Source organism: Muntiacus reevesi, chromosome 3 (genome assembly GCF_963930625.1).
Source record: "Muntiacus reevesi chromosome 3, mMunRee1.1, whole genome shotgun sequence".
NCBI classification, from domain to species: domain Eukaryota; kingdom Metazoa; phylum Chordata; class Mammalia; order Artiodactyla; family Cervidae; genus Muntiacus; species Muntiacus reevesi.
Genome location: NC_089251.1, coordinates 195,228,943 through 195,249,717, shown reverse-complemented (window position 1 = coordinate 195,249,717; position 20,775 = coordinate 195,228,943).

Genomic DNA, 20,775 nt, shown 5'->3' with positions numbered 1-20,775 from the left:
CTTGTTCAATTCCTGGGTTGGGAAGACCCCCTGGAGAAGGGATAGGCTACCCACTCCAGTATTCTTGGGCTTCCCTGGTGACTCAGATGGTAAAGAATCTGCCTGCAATGCAGGAGACCCTGGTTCAATTCCTGGGTTGGGAAGATCGCCTGGAGAAGGGATAGGCTACCCACCCCAGTATACTTGGGCTTCCCTGGCGATTGAGACTGGCAAAGAACCTGCCTTCGATGTGGAATATCTGGGTTCAGTCCCTGGGTTGGGAATATCACCTGGAGGAGGGCATAGAAGCTACTCCAGTATTCTTACCTGGAGAATCCCCATTGACAGAGGAGCCTGGTGGACTGAAGTCCATGGAGTCACAGAGACTCACACATTACTGAGTGACTAAGCATGCATTCATGGAGTGCAACCATTAAAAACAAGTCCTCAAACACAGGGCATTGACTTTGGAACTGGAGAGTGGATGGAGATAGGGAAGCAGTGGAGAAATCCTTGGCAAAGGCAGCAAACTTCCAGTGGAGGCTCGTCATCTGAGGAGGAAACTACTAGAGAAGCTGAAAAAATACCGACACCTTTGGCATAATCAGTTCAATTCAGTCGCTGAGTCGTGTCCAACTCTTTGCGACCCCTTGAAACACAGCATGCCAGCAATTTTTAAATTAATTTATTTATTTTAATTGGAGGTTAATTACTTTACAATATTGTGGTGGTTTTTACCATACATCAACATGAATCAGCCACAGGTGGAAGCAATTTGAAAAGTTGTTGCCTGGAGTAAACTGAAAATGGAGTATAGTCTTGACAGCTGCTGCTGCTGCTGCTAAGTCGCTTCAGTCGTGTCTGACTCTGTGTGACCCCATAGACTGCAGCCCACCAGGTTCCCCCGTCCCTGGGATTCTCCAGGCAAGAACACTGGAGTGGGTTGCCATTTCCTTCTCCAAGGCATGAAAGTGAAAAGTGAAAGTGAAGTCGCTCAGTCGTGTCTGATTCTGAGCAACCAATGGACTGCGGCCCACCAGGCTCCTCCGTCCATGGGATTTTCCAGGCAAGAGCACTGGAGTGGGGTGCCGTTGCCCTCTCTGAGACTTGACAGAGAGAGCAGCTAAACAAAGAGCACACACAAGTTAGAGAACATATAGAGGAGCTCGTACTGGTTGGGCTGGAATATAAGATCAAAACAAAATTTGACTGTAGGTTTCTTAGTTAAGGCTTCTGAAAGATTTGCTAAGGTGCCCCTTTCACCAAAACAAAAAGGTTTCTATGTATCTTAAGGTTGGGCTCCCCAAGTGTCACTAGTGGTAAAGAATCCACCTGCCAATGTAAGAGACACGAAGAGATGTGAGTTCAATCCCTGGCTCAGGAAGAGACCCAAAACACGGCAACCCACTCCAGTATTCTTGATTGGAGAGTCCTGTGGACAGAGGAACCTGGCAGCCTACAGTCCATAGGATCACAAAGAGTAAGACATTACTGAAGTGACTTCATAGCACAGCACATCTTAAGGTTATTTTCTTACAGAAAGCTAATTCCGAGACAACTAATTGACATCAATGATTTCACGGAAACCACTCTTGTAGAGCCATTCAATCATTATCCTAATTGAGGGTTGAAGAAAATAAATCAAGAAAGATATTAGGTGACTTATGTTATGGAGCTCATGCTGGTAGAACCAGAAACTGAAGCAAGATTTGAGCCTTTCCAACCCAAAACTTGGGGTGGAGGATCAGGAGTTGTACTCAGGATCGGGTCTGTTTGAAGAGAGCTCTGGGAGGGAGGGAGGGTGGAGGGAAGAGTGGAGATGGTGAGCGAAGAACAGGGGTAGAGAGAGAGGAAAGGGGAAGAGAGAAAGAGAGATCAGGAAGAAGAAGGGATCCAGATCTTTCAGAAGCCAAGTGCATTCACCCAAAGTCCATCTGCCTGCCAGGGGAAGGTTGTCATTACAACTAGTTGGCACCTGGAGCACCTTTTCCAGTCCAAAGCTATTCTTTCCTATCATCACCAATTAGCATCTGTCACAGTCATTTCCTTGGGCAGTTGATGAGGATTGAAATGCTAGCAGGTTGGAGAGTTCACGAAAGCCCTGCAGTTAATAGCAATGATATTCAGAGCAGAACTAATAGTTCATGCTTGGAATGAGTTCCCTCTTTTATATGAACAGATTCTCCCAGGACCTGTACAACTTGATTTTCCTGGGCCCAAGCACGTTAACAAGCTATTGTTAGCCAGTAATAACTTGTGGAGCCCCCCTGGCCAGAGAGCAGAGCACTTTATCACTGAATAACCCAGCTGAATTATTTTGTTATTGGGGGAGCTTGTAAAAAGACAATTCATTTTCCCCCTACTCAGAGGTGATCCCCTGGGCCATCCTTCTCAATATTGCACACTGACTCCCATTGCTGAAGAAACTGTGACATGCAAAGTTGTCACCAGGACCCAGACTGGAGAGGCAGTGGCCAGAGGGTGAGCTCTGCAGTGGAAGCAGTGCACTTAGTTTTCCTCTCATAAATTAGAACATCTCATTATGGAGGGACACACCTGACCCAGATCACACAGAGCCCTCCCTCCTCTTGCATACACAGCACAGCATCTGCAGGACTCGATGACGCTGCTGTGTTTCCCTGTGAGGCTTCACCATGCTGCTCTGCATCCTTCTATGTCCAATCTTTCCCCGTGATTTAGCTCCTGGACCACGTCCAAAGCCAGAACCCAGCCCTAAGTAAGAGTGGCTGGAGCAGCAGGTGTTCATTTGCTTTCCCAACATCATTGCCCTGATAGTGACACTTCAGTGTTACTCGAGAGAGTCAGCCTTTCCTGTTCTCAGCCCCTATTACTGGGTGAGGCTAATCTTTTGCCAGGCAGCAGGGTGGGCACAGAGCACAAGAGTGGTCCCTCCAGGCTGCAGTGACTGGTCTAGGCTGAACACGTTACCTGATTTGTGCCAAGGAGAGTAAAGGCCAGGGATTTTCTGCAGATATGGAGAAGGAAATTTTCTCTTTGCTTAGGGGGCCCAAACTTGGCAAGATGTAAACCTGAACAGTATGTGGAGACCTCTGTCATTATATACAAAGAATCTGACTAACGATGAAAAGAGATGAGGATGAAATCTTAGAGACAAACAACCCTAATGACATAACCCAAGCCTCTAGTCCACACCTTTCTGAAGCTGTTGCCCACTGTCTCCTAGAAACACTAGTCGTCCCTTCCTATACAGTATGGGTCCATTTCACATTGCTGCAGAGCAAGCTCTCCCAAAACACAGTGACATTAGCAGTCATCCTGCTTGACACTCAAAATAGCCCAGTGAGATAAGTACTGTAGAAATAGAGGGAAAGAGACTTTAAAAGGTGAAGGAGCTTGCCCTAGTCAGCATGGCATAGTAGGTGGTCAGTTAGTGTATTAAAAGTTACCGATATATTTACTGAACATAGAGAACTTATTCATTCCCATCTCAGCCTCCAGAAGGAAAGGGCCTTGTGCATCAGTCCCCGTGGTTTGCTTTCAGGTCCCTCCTTGCTTGATCCTCTTGTGCATTGCAATGCCCAGTGTTTTTAAAGTCCATCTACTCCACACTGAAATCTGTGCACTGGAAAGCATCTAAAATCTCCGGACCACCAACCAGTCTTGTTCAGCACCAGACTTTCCTGAATGCACATTCATTCCCTACCCTGAATCCCCCTAAGTCATAGGCCCCTTCTCCCAGGCTGGATCCCTTTTGTAGACCCACCTCTGGGTTCTATTCACACATACTCTCACAATCTTTGTCTACCATCCTCTGAATTAGGACTCTGGGAAATCCTGACAGGGACCATCTAGGCAGAGGGGCTGGAGCTGAAGCCTATCTCATCCTATTCAGAGAAGCATGGTGCTCAAAGAGGCTGAAGAGTCAGGGTCCACAGGGAAAGCTGATCTCTAGTGACCAGAGAGTTGTCTCCATTAATGAGGACTGATGTCCAGGGAGCAGCCCTGATGAAGTGAGGTTAGGGATGTGGAAAGGATTAGGGCAGTGTGAGTCAGGGTGATGAGCAGAGGCACTGAAGCCAGGCTGTCTGGATTTGAAAGCAGTCTCCATCATCTTGAGCTAATTAATCGAACTCTCTCTGCCTGGTTTTCCTCATCTGTAAACTGCTACCGACAATGCCTGTCAATTGTCCCTTTTGAGGTTGCTGGGAGACTTAACAAGAGTCACTACAAGCAGAGGCATATCCAAGGTAGTGCTCGGGGAGGGATGGCCATGAGTGTCACCACTGCTGTGACTGTTCCCGGCAGCTCTCGCTCTGCTCTCTGGACATGTCTGAGTGATGTAAGCAGAATCCAGCAAGTGTCTCTTTAATGTTTCCTAATTCTGCAGCTTCTCTTTTTCACTTTTTCTTATACTCCTTAAAACTCCACTATGTTAAGCCATGAGCTTCCCTCATAACTCAGTTGGTAAAGAATCCACCTGAAATGCAGGAGACCCTTGTTCGATTCCTGGGTTGGGAAGATCCACTGGAGAAGGGATAGGCTACCCACTCCAGTATTCCGGCCTGGAGAATTTCATGGACTGTATAGTCCATGGGGTCTCAAAGAGTTGAACATGACTGAGTGACTTTCAGTCACTCATTTTAAGCCATGTACTACTTCTCAAGAACAACCTCAACTTTCCACCATCATGTAAAGCAAATCACTTCGAGGACCCTGCTCAGGTTGTGAGACCCAACCCAGAACTGCCCCATCCAGGTGGCATTTCTGCAGAAAGAAAACCCACTCAGAAATAGAGACTGCAGTCCCACCCACAAGAGTGCTTTCCTAAAGGATCGTGCACCTGAAAAACATCAGAGATTTGACATAAAAGCTGTTTCTGCTGTAAATTTCAGAGTTGTCATTCAGTCACTCAGTCGTGTCTGACTCTTTGTGACCCCATGGGCTGCCACAAGCCAGGCTTCCCTGTCCTTCACTATCTCTTGGAGTTCACCCAAGTTCATGTCCATTGAATCACCATCCAATCATCTCATGCTCTGTTGCCCTGTCCTCCTCCTGCCCTCAATCTTTACTAGCATCAAGGTCTTTTCCAATGAGTTAGCTGTTCACATCAACTGGCCAAAGTATTGGAATTTCAGCATCAGTCCTTCCAATGAATATTCAGAGTTGATTGTCTTTAGGATTGACAGGTTTGATCTCCTTGCTATCCAAGGAACTCTCAAGAGTCTTCTCCAGCACCACAGTTCAAAAACATCAATTCTTCAGCACTCAGCCTTCTTTATGGTTCAACTCTCACATCTGTACATGACTACTGGAAAAACCATAGCTTTGACTAGATGGACCTTTGTCAGCAAAGTGCTATCTATGCTTTTTATTATTCTGTCTAGGTTTGTCATAGCTTTTCTTCCAAGAGCAAGTGTCTTTTAATTTTGGCAGTGATTTTGTCGGCAGTGATTTTGGAGCTCAAGAAAGTTAAGTCTGCCACTGTTTCTATTGTTTCCCCATCTATTTGCCATGAAGTGATGGGACCAGATGGCATGATCTTACTTTTTTGAATGTGGAGTTGTAAGCCAGCGTTTTCACTCTCTTCTTTCACCTTCACCAAGAGGCTCTTTAGTTCCTCTTTGCTTTCTGCCATTAGGGAGGTGTTATCTGCATATCTGAGGCTACCAGTATTTCTCCTGGCAATCTGATTCCAGCTTGAGCTTCATCCAGCCTGGCATTTCAGATGATGCACACTGCATATAAGTTAAATAAGTAGGGTGACAATATAGAGTCTTGTCTTACTCCTTTCTCAAGTTTGAACCAGTCAGCTTTTCCATGTCCAATTCTAACTATTGCTTCTTGAACTGTGTACAGGTTACTCAGGAGGCAGGTAAGTTGGTCTGGTGTTCACATCTCCTTAAGAATTTTCCACAGTTGGTTGTGGTCCACATAGTCAAAGACCATGGGACTATTTTGGTTTTCAGCATGCAGATGCTTCTTGCTTTCAGATTTTCATTCTATTTTTTTTTTTAATTTTTATTGGAGTATAAAAATTGCTTTACAATGTTGTGTTAGCCTCTGCCGTATAGCGAAGTGAATGAGCCATACATGCACATATATCCCCTTACTTTTGGATTTCCTTCACATGTAGGTCACCATAAAGCATCAAGTAGAGCTCCTTATGCTGTAGAGTGGGTTCTCCTTAGTTATCCATTTTATACACGAAACCAATAGTACATATATGTTAATACCAGTCTCTCAATTCACCACATCCCCCTTTTTCCCGCTTGGTAATGATGTTTATTCTCTACATCTGTGTCTTTATTTCTGCTTTGCAAATAGGTTTATCTGTACCATTTTTCTAGACTCCACATCTATGCATTAATACATTATCTTTGCTTTTCCCTTTCTGCTGACTTCACTCTGTGTGACAGCCTCTCGGTCCATCCACATCTCTGTGAAGGGAACAGTTTCACTGTTTTCATGGCTGGTTAATATTCTACTCTACGCACACTAGTTCTCTATTCTCCTGAGTGTTTGAGTGATTTTTTGAACTGAAGGATGCATCTAGAACTTCATCTAGAACTGGAAGAAGAGCAAGTTTCTGAGTCAGGATTTAAATAGTGCTCATCTGTGAATCTGAGTGTTTCCATAAATATAGATTCTGTCAAGGGACCATTTTGTAAATAAATATTATATATACTGCGTAAAGCATTTGCTTTAGGCCATACCTGAATGACACAGTGGTTTTCTCTACATTTTTCAGTTTAAGCCTGAATTTTGCAAAAAGGAGCTCGTGATCTGGGCCACAGTCAGCTCCAGGTCTTGTTTTTGCTGACTGTGTAGAGCATCTCCATTTTGGATGCAAAGAATCTAATCAATCTGATTTTGGTATTGACCATCTGTTGATGTCCCTATATAGAAGAACCTCCTTTATTGTTGGGAAAAGATGCTTGCTATCACCAGCATTTTCCCTTGATAAAACTCTGTTAGCCTTTCCCCTGCTTCACTTTGTACTCCAAGGTCAAACTTGCTGATTATTCTGGGTATCTCTTGATTTCCTACTTTTGAATGCCAATCCCCTCTGATGAAAACGACATCTCTTTTTAGTGTTAATTCTAGAAGGTGTTTTAGGTCTTCATAAAATCAGTCAACTTCAGCTTCTTTGAATCAAGGATGGGGCATAGACTTGGATTACTGTGACATTGAATGGTTTCCCTTGGAAACAAACCAATATCATTCTCTCATTTTTTGAGGTTCCACCCAAGTACTGCATATCAGACTCTTGTTGATTATGAGGGTTACTCCATTTCTTTTAAGGTATTCTTGCCCACAGTAGTAAATATAATGGTCATCTGAATTAAAATTCACCCATTCCTGTCCATTTTATTTCATTGATTCCTGCAATATTGATATTCAATCTTATCATTTCCTGCTTGACCATGTACAACTTACTTTGCTTCATGGACCTAACATTCCAGGTTCCTATACAATATTATTCTTTACAGCATCGGACTTGATTTTCATCAGTAGATACATCCACAATGGAGCATCTTTCCCACTTCAGCCCAGCCACCTCATTCTTTCTGGAGCTATTGTTAATTGTCCGCCACTCTTCCCCAGTAGCATATTGGACATTTTAGGCCTGAGGGGCTCAGGATCCTGTGTCATATCTTTTTGCCTTTTCATACTGTTGATGGGGTTCTTGAGGCAAGAATACCGGAATGGGCTCCCATCTCCTCCTCCGGCGGTCCACATTTTGTCCTAACCCTGTACTATTACCTGTCCATCTTTGGTGGCCCTGCAAGTCATGTCTCATAGCTGCATTGAGCTATTCAAGCCCCTTTGCCATGACAAGGCTTTGAGCCATGAAGGGGAGTCATTCAGGTATGACCTAAATCAAATCTCTTATGATTATAAAGTGCAGGTGTTGAATAGTCTCAAGGGATTAGATCTGGTAGACAGAGTTCCTGAAGAACTATGGATGGAGGTTCATAACATTGTACAGGAGGCAGTGACCAAAACCATTCCAAAGAAAAAGTAATGTAAGAATGCAAAGTAATTATCTGATGAGGTTTTATAAATAGCTGAGGAAAGAAGTGAAGTGAAAGGCAAAGGAGAATGGAAATGTTATATGCAATTGAATTCAGAGTTCCAGAGAATAGTAAGAAGAGATAAGAAGTCCTTCTTAAATGAATAATGTAAAGACATAGAGGAAAACAATAGAATGGGAAAGATCTCTTCAAGAAAATTGGAAGTATCAAAGGAACATTTCATGCAAGGATGAGCACAATAAAGGACAGAAGTGACAGAAGAGATTAAGAAGAGGTGGCTAGAATACACCGAAGAACTATTCAAAAAGGTCTTAATGACCTGGATATCCACAACGGTGTGGCCGCTCACTTAGGCCCAGAAATCCTGGGGTGTGAAGTCAAGTGGGTCTTAGGAAGCATCACTACAAACAAAGCTAGTGGAGGTGATGAAATTCCAGATGAGCTATTTCAAATCCTAAAAGATGATGTTGTTCAAGTGCTACACTCAATATGTCAGCAAATTTGGGAAAATTAAGCAGTGGCCACAGGACTGGAAAAGGTCAATTTTCACTCCAATCCCAAAGAAGGGCAATGCCAAAGAATGTTCAAATTATCATACAATTGTGCTCATTTCACATGCCAGCAAGGTGATGCTAAAAATACTTCAAGCTAAACTTCAGCAGTAGGTGAATTGAGAACTTCCAGATGTACAAGCTGAGTTTTGAAGAGGCAGAGATTCCAAAGATCAAGCTGCCAACCTTTGTTGGATAATGGTGAAAACAAGAGAACTCCAGAAAAATATCTACTTCTGCTACATTGTCTATGCCTAGGCTTTTGGCTATGTGGATCACAACAAGCTGTGGAAAATTCTCCAAGAGAAGAGAATGCTAGACCACCTGACCTGTCTCCTGAGAAATCTGTGTGCAGGTCAAGAAGTAACCGTTAGAACTGGATATGGAACAACAGACTGGCTCAGAATTGGGAAAAGTGTACATAAGGCTGTATATTGTCACCCAGATTATTTAACTTATATGCAGAGTACATCATCAGAAATGTCAGGTTTGATGAATCATAAGCTGGAATCAAGGTTGCTAGGAGAAATATCAACAACCTCAGATATGCAAATGATTGCACTCTAATGGCAGAAACTGAAGAGGAACTAAAGAGCCTCTTGATGAAGGTGAAAGAAGACAGTGAAAAAGATGATTTGAAACTCAACATTCAAAAAACTAATCTCATGACATCTGGGCCCATCACTTCATTGCAAATAGAAGGGGAAAAAAAACTGGAAGCAGTGACCGATTTTCTTTTCTTGGGCTCCAAATCACTGTGGATGGTGACTTCAGCCATGAAATTAAATGACAATTGCTCCCTGGAAGGAAAGCTATGACAAACCTAGACAGCATATTATCAAGCAAAGATATTATTTTGCATATAAGGTCCATATAGTCAAAACTGTGATTTTTCTAGTAGTCATGTATGGATGTGAGAGTTGGACCATAAAGAAGGCTGAGTGCTGAAGAATTGATGCCTTTGAATTGTGGTGCTGGAGAAGACTGTTGAGAGTCTTGGACAGCAAGGAAATCAAACCAGTTAATCCTAAAGGAGATCAATTCTGAATGTTCATCAGAAGGACTGATGCCGAAGCTCCAATACTCTGGCACCATATGCAAGGAGCTAACTCATTGAAAAACACCCTAATGCTGGGAAAGATTGAAGGCAAAAGGATATGGGGTGACAAAGTATGAGATAGTTAAACATCATAATTGACTCAGTGAACATGAATTTGAGTCAGTTCTGGGAGATAATGGAGGACAGAGGAGGCTGGCATGCTCCAGTCCATGAAGTCACAGAGAGCTGGAAATGACTTAGGGACTGAACAACACAACAAATATATGCTGCACAATAAAATCACATTTTCTGTGTTATATAATAATATATATGGACAGGTAGATAGGAGTATATCAATATAAACATGAATCTGTTTAGCACTATGCTGCTAAAATGGGATCATCTTAGTAGCTATGTACACATGATTTCATGGCTGGGACCACAAGACTGACTAACTGGTTGTCAGAATAAACATAAATGAAGAAAATGAAGAAGAAAGGAATGAAGGGCAGAAGGGAAAGAAGAAAGGAGGGAGGAAAGGAAGAAGGAAGGAGCCACAGGCAAGTATGATGCCGGTTCTTCGTTGTCATTAGCACCAGCTTCTCCATCTCCCAGCTGGCTATTGCTGGGCCACACTACAGAAGATGCTATTGGGAAAGGTCCTTTGAAAGTCCTTTGAAAAACTGCCCATATGTGTCATGGATCCACCTCTGAACAACCTGAGTGAGCATTCAGGTCCAAACCTTTGTGAATCTCTTCATTAGTGACACATTAGTGAAGCAGTTTGAGTTTGATAAATATGTAATGTTGGTCTGACTCACTGAGAACTACATTAGTTCTATTCATGTTTCTCAGGCTTTGAAAGATTTCCTAATCCACTGAAAGATTTCCTATTTCTGGAACAGGAATTAAAATACCCCGGCCTCAGATTCCTTTTGCTGTTATAGGAAATCACCATAAATTTGTTTAGTGGCTCAGTGGAACCCACACTTACTCCATTATGTTTCTGGAAGTCAGAAGCCTGGCAGGGTCTTACTTTGCCAAAATTTAGGAGTTGGCTGAGCTGCATCTTTTCTGGAGGCAGGAGGAGAGAATCTGATACCTTGCCTTTTCCTGCTTCTAGGGTCCACCTGCATTCCTCGGCTCATGGCCCTTTCCTTCACCTTCAAAGTCCACCATTTAGCATCTTCAAATCTCTCTGATTTTGACCTGTTTCTGTCATCACTTCTTCATTGTTTAATCTTAATCTCCTACCTCTTTTTTATAAGGACCCTTTTGGACACATTAGACCCACTCAGTTAATGCAACATAGTCAAGATGCTTAGTCCAATCACATCTTCAAAGTCTGTTTTACTATGTAAGGTAACATCATCACAGATTTATGAGATAAGGACATAGACACCTTTGGTGTGTGTGGGGGGGGGGGGGGGTGGGCGTTATTTTTCTTACCACAACTCCCCATCAATAAAGTGACCAGTTTATGTATTTCCAGACCAGGGAAACAAAAGGGTGTGTAGCTAACTAACCCAGAGTATCCCATATGCCAGAAATTGTGATCATCATAGAATGTTTTTCACATAATGGATCTAAGTTTCAGGTCCTACAGGAGCCATGTAAAGTTGGCACTATCATTCTCCATGAAGTATGAGAACTGAGGCTCTAGAAAGTTATCATTTATCTAAAGCCATTGGACCAAGAGCACAGAGAATCTCTAGATCTGAACCAAATTTGCTGTGACCCCAAATCCCACCTTCTTTTATGTCACCCACACTGCTCAACACAACTCCATAGTAGTACTCTAAAATCAACACTAGAAAAATGGAGTGTTTCCAAACTTAGCACTGCCCCCACTGTCCTCATGCCTTCATGCCCACCAAGAGGGTAGGTTTGGGAAGCAGGAGTCCAGCATAGCCATTGTTGCCTTTGCTTCTTACTGCTGGCACAGGGCGTGTCCACCGTTGGTGCTTTAGAAATATATGCTTTCTAAACAAACACTTAAAGAATCCCCTTCAAAGACTCAAGTCAGAGGGATGGACAAAACTGAGACCCCCTGAATCACTCATCCCTGAATTATCACTCTAGTAATCACGACTGAGTGACTGAACGGAACTGAACTGAATCATCCACAGACCTCACTGCTGCCTGTAACCACTCTGCTCCTGGCTTGTAGGAGATGCCAAGATACATAAACACTTAGAAGCTCACAATCAATCTGAAGCATCACTAAGAGCCCAGGGATGCTGTCCAGGGCTTTCTGGTGCTGGTGAGGTGAGTAAGGAGAACAGCCTGAATCTGACAAGGCTCCAAGCACTGGATCATCACCTCTATCTAGAACACTGATACAGCAAGATCAGTGGTTCGAAATGCTGAGGTGCCTACAAATCCCTAGGGAAGATTGTCAGAACATGCACTACTGGACTCCATCCACAGAGATTCTAATAAAGTAGGTCTTCAGGCATCTACAAAGTTAACAAGCTCCCTGGTGAAGGTAATTGGACAACCACGTCTTAAGAAACACTATTCTGAATGCTTAAATATGTATTTCTAGATTAGGAAGTGGCATTGTGACTTTTCTTGAAATATCCCTCTCACTCATTATGGACCAGAAGGTCATCTCAGAGCCAGGAAAAGCAGGAAACAAGAAAAGGCTGCATTAATTGGTAGAAATATACTGAAGACTCATCAGCCACCAAAGCCTCCCTCTATAGACCTCATGAAAGGAACTCTGACTTACCTTGGGGCCTGCAGTATGTGGCAGTGGGCATCCTCGGCTCAGCCACTAAGCAAGGGCAGATTAAATGGAAGAAAAAAGAGAGAAAGGAATAGTTGAGTGGATAATCTAGCTAGCTCACTTCCAGGGCTAATGTGCAGGGTCTTCTTACACAAGAAAGAGACACTCTATCCCAGAAAATCTTTCCTTCCCTCCTCCCAAACACACACACATGCACACACTCTTTTAAACCCTTAGACCCTTTTCCTCAGTTTCTTCCCAGGCAATTAACTTTATGAAAGGCTTCACTCAAAATGTTAATTCCCAGCCACCACAATACGTGTGGGTTATCCTTGAAGTTGTCACAAGATGTCCATAACCTTCTGTAACACACCACCAGGACATTCAGAAAAGAAGAATTTCACATAATGCTGTAAGACAGGAGAGAGAGGAACTTACATTCTTCAAATAACAGATTATGCTTCTTGCTGAGCTATGCACCTTCTTAACACTGAATCCAATGCTAAAAGCCTGGAAATGTCAGGTGACCTCGGAAATACAAAATACTGTGTTTTATTTTGTGTATTTTGTTTTTTAAAGCCAACAGCTCTTCATTCTCCTGCAGAAGCTTTTTTTAGTGTAATGTCTTTTTTTCATTTTGTAGAAACTCTCTGTCTAATTCTTTCTCCACTGATTTTGGTTTATTGTTGAAAATAAATGACTTCCTTTAAAGTAACCTCCCACCTTTTGTGCTGTGCTTAGAGAGAAGAAAAAAAAAAAAAAAAAAAAACAGAGGAACGTTAGCTATAAAGAAAACAATGACTTTGGCTGCCAAAAGGTGGGAATGATTTAAAATGCTTCCATCCTATTGAGCAGAAAAACTGTGGCCCTTTTAAGCTGAATTCCTGGAAGCTGCACCGCACATAATTGGAATCAGTGTGAATATCCCAGGCAGAAAAATGAGGAAATGTCACTAACTCGCCCTTCTTCAGTGAAGAAATGCTTACCTTTCTGTTCTAAGAACTTGAAAGAACCAACTCAGATGAGAGAAATGTTTTCCCTATTTTCTTATGCGTGAGTTCTTCTGCCCCTCTGGAAAGGGAGCCCCAAATCAGAAAAAGCTATGGGGTAATATTGCCTGTTTTCTTTATAAATGCTCATTCATGACATACCAGAGGATACTTCCTGTATTAATGAGCCCACTGCATACACCGCACCACACAGGAGCTGATGAGCAAGCGAGAACAAGGTGTGGAGCAGCCGTTCCAGAAGTGGAATTGGTTTGGGCCAGGACGGAGCCCTTCAACAGTTCCCTGAAGGGGACTGTAGATTCCACAAGCGCCCCCACAGTTCAGACGGGGCTCTGAGAGGGGTGGCCTGGCAACCAGACTACCTGAGTTCATTGCTTTGCTAAGGATTTCCAGGTAGGATACAATATGTCAATTAAATGTACATATCAGATTAAGAATAATATACTTTACTCCTTGTTAATAAACATGAGCTATACTAAAAATTGTATGTTGTTACAAAAGATGTGTGGGAGATTAGAATTACAAACTTCTAGCTTCAAAGTGAATGAGTCATGGGTATGGAATGTACAGCATGGGGAATATAGTCAACAATAATATATTTGCATGGTGACAGATGGTAACTAGACTTATTTTGGTGATCATTTTGTAATGTATGGAAATATCAAATCACTATCTCATGCATTGGAAGTAACATAGTGTTGTTGCTCATTTATACTTCAAGACAAACAAACTCACAAAGAAAGAAGCCAGATTTGTGTTTATCAGGGAGAGGGGGAATTGAGTGAACATGGTCAAAAGGTACAAGGATAAATAGTAGGAATGTAATGTATAGCATGATCAATATAATTAACACTGCTATATGCTATATATGAAAATTGTTAAGAGAGCAAATTCTCACAAATAACATCTCAATTAAACTGGAAGGGAAAAATTGTATGACAAAATCTGACAACTTTTCATTTGACCATTTATTTGCTGTTCGCCTCTAATCTTGCCAGGCTTTGATTATTTCACAGAAATAATAATATTCCCAAGTAGTGATAATAATAGCAATGCCCTCTTTGTAAGAGTGGTATAGGGATTAAATGAGTTAATATTTACTAAGTGATAGAATAGTCCCTGACACATCATAAGTACTATGTGGTGTCAGTTTAAGAAAAAATAAAAGTGTATTCATGAAAAAAAAAAAAAATTGGAGCCAGAAGAGTCAAAATGCAAGTTTCACAGATGAACCCACCCGTTACCTTTATCTTAAGAGTTCTGAACACCAACGATGGATGAGCTGAATGGGGCAGTCAAGAAAGAACCCAGCTTAGAATTCATAAGCACTAATAGAGATGAACCTGTCTAGCTGGAGTCATAAAGGCTATGAAACTAGTTGGGGAGCCAATTAGATCAACTATGAATAGGGAAGAAGGAACTATCATCCCTGACCTGCTAACTGTGCTGAGCCACTTTTCATGATTGATACATGAACTGTGCTTTAAAATTATTAGCACGGTTTGGTCCTCTCCTCAGGAAAGAGCAAGGGACAAGCATGCAGCTGAGTGTAGGTGCAAAGCCATTGCTGAGTGGTGATGTAGGATCACAGCCAAGAAGGATGTACCACGTGTCACAAGATAGAAGGGGCAATAAGACAGAATTGGAAGAGTGGACGGTCTGCTTTCTCACCGGGAGGTCACAGGCAAGGCCAGGTGAAAGGAGACACTGATGAGATAAGCAAGTGTTAGTCCCTGCAGTCCTGCTGGTGACCCCAGAGCAGCACCCCAGCTCCTGCAAGAAGCCCGGCAGTCTCAGTATCTCACTGGTCTTCCCTGAACAAATACATTGCTCATGTATTTGCATTCATTATTTTGCATTTGTTTATCCATCATTTTCTTCTGTAGACTGTACCTTTCTTGGCCCCTTCCCTATTTTTTTCTTGTCAGCCTTTCTCAGTTCTGAGAGGAAGAGATGTCTACAGATCCAAACTCATTTTGGTGTCTGCACCATACTCACATTCAGTGCTGGGAACCCCTTATGTTCTGTTGCTGGGTGTGAAATGAGTGAAAAGACAGTCCTCAGTTACCAAATCAGACCTCCTAGGCCCTGGCCAAGGAATTGAAGGTCTTGCATTTAGCAAGAACCAGTAAGTCCAGGAGAAAGATGCTAAAGAGAGGTGGTCTTCTCTCTGTTTTGTGCAGTTTTGCTGAGTACAACAACATTTAATGACCACCACCCACAGTCTGGCTCTTTATCCAATACTGCAGCCATGGCCATGTGTCACCTGATGCCTATGGAAGGCTCAGTTCAGTCAGTTCAGTCACTCAGTCGTGTCCAACTCTTTGTAACACCATGAACCGCAGCACACCAGGCCTCCCTATCCATCACAAACTACCGGAGTTTACCCAAACCCATGTCCATTGAGTCGGTGATGCCATCCAGCCATCTCATCCTCTGTCGTCCCCTTCTCCTCCTGCCCCCAATCCCTCCCAGCATCAGGGTCTTTTCCAATGAGTCAACTCTTCACATCAGGTGGCCCAAGTATTGGAGTGTCAGCTTCAACATCAGTCCTTCCAAGGAACACCCAGGACTGATCTCTTTTAGGATGGACTGGTTGGATCTCCTTGCAGTCCAAGGGACTCTGAAGAGTCTTCTCCAACACCACAATTCAAAAGCATCAATTCTTCAGTGCTCAGCTTTCTTCACAGTCCAACTCTCACATCCATACATGACCACTGGAAAAAACATAGCCTTGACCAGATGGACCTTTGTTGACAAAGTAATGTCTCTGCTTTTTAATACACTATCCAGGTTGGTCATAACTTTTCTTCCAAGGAGTAATTGTCTTTTCATTTCATGGTTGCAATCACCATTTGCAGTGATTTTGGAGCCCATAAAAAATGAAGTCTGACAGTTTCCACTGTTTCTGCATCTATTTCCATGAAGTGATGGGACCAGATGCCATGATCTTAGTTTTCTGAATGTTGAGCTTTAAGCCAACTTTTTCACTCTCCTCCTTCACTTTCATCAAGAGGCTTTTTAGTTCCTCTTCACTTTCTGCCATAAGGGTGGTATCATCTGCGTATCTGAGGTTATGGATATTTCTCCTGGCAATCTTGATTCTAGCTTGTGCTTCTTCCAGTCCAGCGTTTCTCATGATGTACTCTGCATAGAAGTTAAATAACAGAGTGACAATATACAGCCTTGACGTACTACTTTTCCCATTTGAAACCAGTCTGTTGTTCCATGTCCAGTTCTAACTGTTGCTTCCTGACCTGCATACACGTTTCTCAAGAGGCAGGTCAGGTGGTCTGGTATTCCCATCTCTTTCAGAATTTTCCACAGTTTATTGTGATCCACACAGTCAAAGGCTTTGGCATAGTCAATAAAGCAGAAATAGATGTTTTTCTGGAACTCTCTTGCTTTTTTGATGATCCAGCGGATGTTGGTACTTTGATCTCTGGTTTCTCTACCTTTTCTAAAACCAGTTTGAACATCTGGAATTTCACGGTTCATGTATTGTTGAAGTCTGGCTTGGAGAATTTTGAACATTACTTTACTAGTGTGTGAGATGAGTGCAATTGTGCAGTAGTTTGAGCAATCTTTAGCATTGCCTTTCTTTGAGATTGCAATGAAAACATATTTTCCAGTCTTGTGGCCACTGCTGAGTTTTCCAAATTTGCTGGCATTTCGAGTGCAGGACTTTCACAGCATCATCTTTCAGGATTTGAAATAGCTCAGCTGGAATTCCATCACCTCCACTAGCTTTGTTCATAGTGATGCTTTCTAAGGCCCACTTGACTTTGCTTTCCAGGATATCTGGCTCTAGGTAAGTGATAACACCATCGTGATTATCTGAGTCATGACGATCTTTTTTTGTACAGTTCTTCTGTGTATTCTTGCCACTTCTTAATATCTTCTGCTTCTGTTAGGTCCATACAATTTCTGTCCTTTATCAAGCCCATCTTTGCATGAAATGTTCCCTTGGTATCTCTAATTTTCTTGAAGAGATCTCTAGTCTTTCCCATTCTGTTGTTTTCCTCTATTTCTTTGCATTGATCACTGAGGAAGGCTTTTTTATCTCTCCTTGCTATTCTTTGGAACTCTGCGTTCAAATGGGAATATCTTTCCTTTTCTCCTTTGCTTTTCACTTCTATTTTCACAGCTATTTGTAAGGCCTCCTCAGACAACCATTTTGCTTCTTTGCATTCCTTTTCCATGGAGATGATCTTGATCCTTGTCTCCTGTACAATGGCATGAACCTCTGTCCATAGTTCATCAGGCACTCTGTCTACCAGATCTAGTCCCTTAAATCTATTTTTCACTTCCACTGTATAGTCATAAGGGATTTGATTTAAGTCATACCTGAATGTTCTAGTGGTTTTCCCTACTTTGTTCAACTGAAGTCTGAATTTGGCAATAAGGAGTTCATGATCTGAGCCACAGTCAGCTCCTGGTCTTGTGTTTGCTGACTGTATAGAGCTTCTCCATCTTTGACTGCAAAGAATATAATCAATCTGATTTTGGTGTTGACCATCTGGTGATGTCCATGTGTAGAGTCTTCTCTTGTGTTGTTGGAAGAGGGTGCATGTTATGACCCAATGAATGCATTGCATTCTCTTGACAAAATTCTATTAGCCTTCACCCTGCTTCATTCCATACTCCAAGGCCAAATTTGTCTGTTACTCCAGGTGTTTCTTGACTTCCTACTTTTGCATTCCAGTCCCCTATAATGAAAAGGACATCTTTTGGGGGTGTTTTTAGAACCTTTAGAACTTTTTAGAACCATTTAGTTCTAAAAGGTCTTGTAGGTCTTCATAGAACTATTCAGCTTCAGCTTCTTCAGCATTACTGGTTGGGGCATAGGCTTGGATTACCATGATATTGAATGGTTTGCCTTGGAAATGAACCGAGATCATTCTGTCATTTTTGAGATTGCATCCAAGTATTGCATTTTGGATTCTTTTGTTGACCATGATGGCTACTCCATTTCTTCTAAGGGATTCCTGCCCACAGTAGTAGATATAATGGTCATCTGAGTTAAATTCTCCCATTCCAGTCCATCTTGGTTCGCTGATTCCTAGAATGTTGACGTTCACTCTTGCCATCTCCTGTTTGGTCATATGCCAAAACTACAAAGTATTTTACATATCTTACTTCATTTTTTAATAACAAATTTCTGGGGCAGACATAAGTATTAATCCTGTCTTACAGAGTCCTGCCATATAAAAGGTCATAAATGAGGAGGAGACATCAGACTACAATACAGTGTGAGTATTATATTCAGTCAAAAGTGTGTCTTGGTTCCATGTAGTTGGCAGTCACTCTACTGGACTCGAGAACAACAGCAGATGTGTTGGGCATGGTCTCTGTCCCTGTGGCACATGCAGGTAGGCAGGAGGACAACAGATAAGCAAGGACACAGAAGGCAGCAGGGGGTGGCCCTCGCAGGCTCTCTGGGAGGACATCACAGGGCAGGGGCATCCCACAGATCCTGGGGGAGAGTCTTCAAGACAGGGTGAGTGTTTTAGCTTCTCTTACAGTCCCCCAAACTTAGCAGCTTCAAAGAGCAATGGGTCATCATCTCCCACCGCTCTGTGGGTTCCCTGGGCTCAGTGAGGCAGTTCTCCTGTCAGAGTTCCCTGGTCATTGCTGTCAGATGCTGGACAGCGCTGGGAACAGCTGAGGTCTCAACAAGGCTGGATGTTGAGATGGCTTCCTCCCTCACATCTGGAACTGTGGAATAGCTGGGGCTTCCCAAGCATCGCCGCCCCTGTGGCGTTTCTTCACACTGCGCGCCTGGGGCGTCTCCTCACACTGCGCCCCTGGGGTGTCTCTTCACACGCAGCCGCTGTGATGTCTTCTCACTCTCCGCCCCTGGGGCGTCTCCTCCCACGCAGTCCCTGGGGCGTCTCCTCACTCTCTGCCCCTGGGGCGTTTCCTCACTCTCCGCCCCTGGGACGTCTCCCTACTCTCCGCCCCTGGGGCGTCTCCTCACACGCAGTCCCTGGGGCGTCTCCTCACTCTCTGCCCCTGGGGCGTTTCCTCACTCTCCGCCCCTGGGACGTCTCCCTACTCTCCGCCCCTGGGGCGTCTCCTCACACGCAGTCCCTGGGGCGTCTCCTCACTCTCCGCCCCTGGGGCGTCTCCTCCCACGCAGTCCCTGGGGCGTCTCCTCACTCTCCGCCCCTGGGGCGTCTCCTCCCACGCAGTCCCTGGGGCGTCTCCTCACTCTCCGCCCCTGGGGCGTCTCCTCACACGCAGTCCCTGGGGCCTCTCCTCACTCTCCGCCCCTGGGACGTCTCCCTACTCTCTGCCCCTGGGGCGTCTCCTCACATGGCTATCCCGGCCTTCTGTATGGCATGCTTGAGCAGCTTACAATGTTTCCTCACTGCTTCTGGAGCGAGTGTTCCAAGAGATCATTGTAGAGAGCACAGGGCTTCACTTACCCCGGCCTTGGGAGGCAGCTAAAAATGTTCATCTCACATTCTATTGGTTATGAGTGAATCTCAAGTAAGCTCAAATTTAAGAGGAGTGGCCCTGACCCTTAAAGACTAACATATGAGGTCCTCAAAAATTATAATAAAAGTTGTTGACTGAGGATCAACTTGTTAGACAACAGACAAGTCACGTATGTTGATATATTGCTATACTATATATAATTAAAATATACTACATTTCTAACTATAACCATCTTACAAAGTGGGTATCATCATTTTAGTTTTTAAAAGTGGGGGCTCACAGGGCCAGATGGCTTCCAGGTGAAATCTACCAAAAGTTTAGAGAAGAGCTAACACCAATTCTACTCAGACTATTCCAGAAAATTGTAGAGGAAGAAAAACTCTCAAACACATTCTATGATGCCAGGCCAGATGTCTGGCCTGTCAAAACCAGACAAGAGTATCAGAAAAAAGAAAATTACAAGCCAATATCACTGATGAACATAGATACAAAAAATCCTCAGCCAAATTCTAGCAAACCAGATCCAATTGCACATTAAAAGGATCAAACACCATAATCAAGTGGTATTTATCCCAGGAATGCAAGGTTTCTTCAATATACCCAAATCAATCAATGTGATACTCCACATCAACAAACTGAAAGATGAAAACCACATGATCATGTCAAAAGATACAGAGGAAGCTTTTGACAATGCAGCAACAATGGAGAATCAGTCATAGAGAACAGACTTGTGAACACAGTGGAGGAAGGAGAGAGTGGGATGAATTGAGAAAGTAAAACATACTTTACCATATGTGGAAACATACATTACCATATGTAAAACAGATAGCCAGTGGGAATTTGATGTATGATGCAGGGAGCTCAAACCAAGTTATCTGTGACAACCTAGAGGGGTGAGAGGGGTGGGAGGTAGGAGAGAAGTCAAGAGGGAGGGGAAAGATGTACATCTATAGCTGATTCATGCTAACATGTGGCAGAGACCAATATAATATTGTGAAGAAAT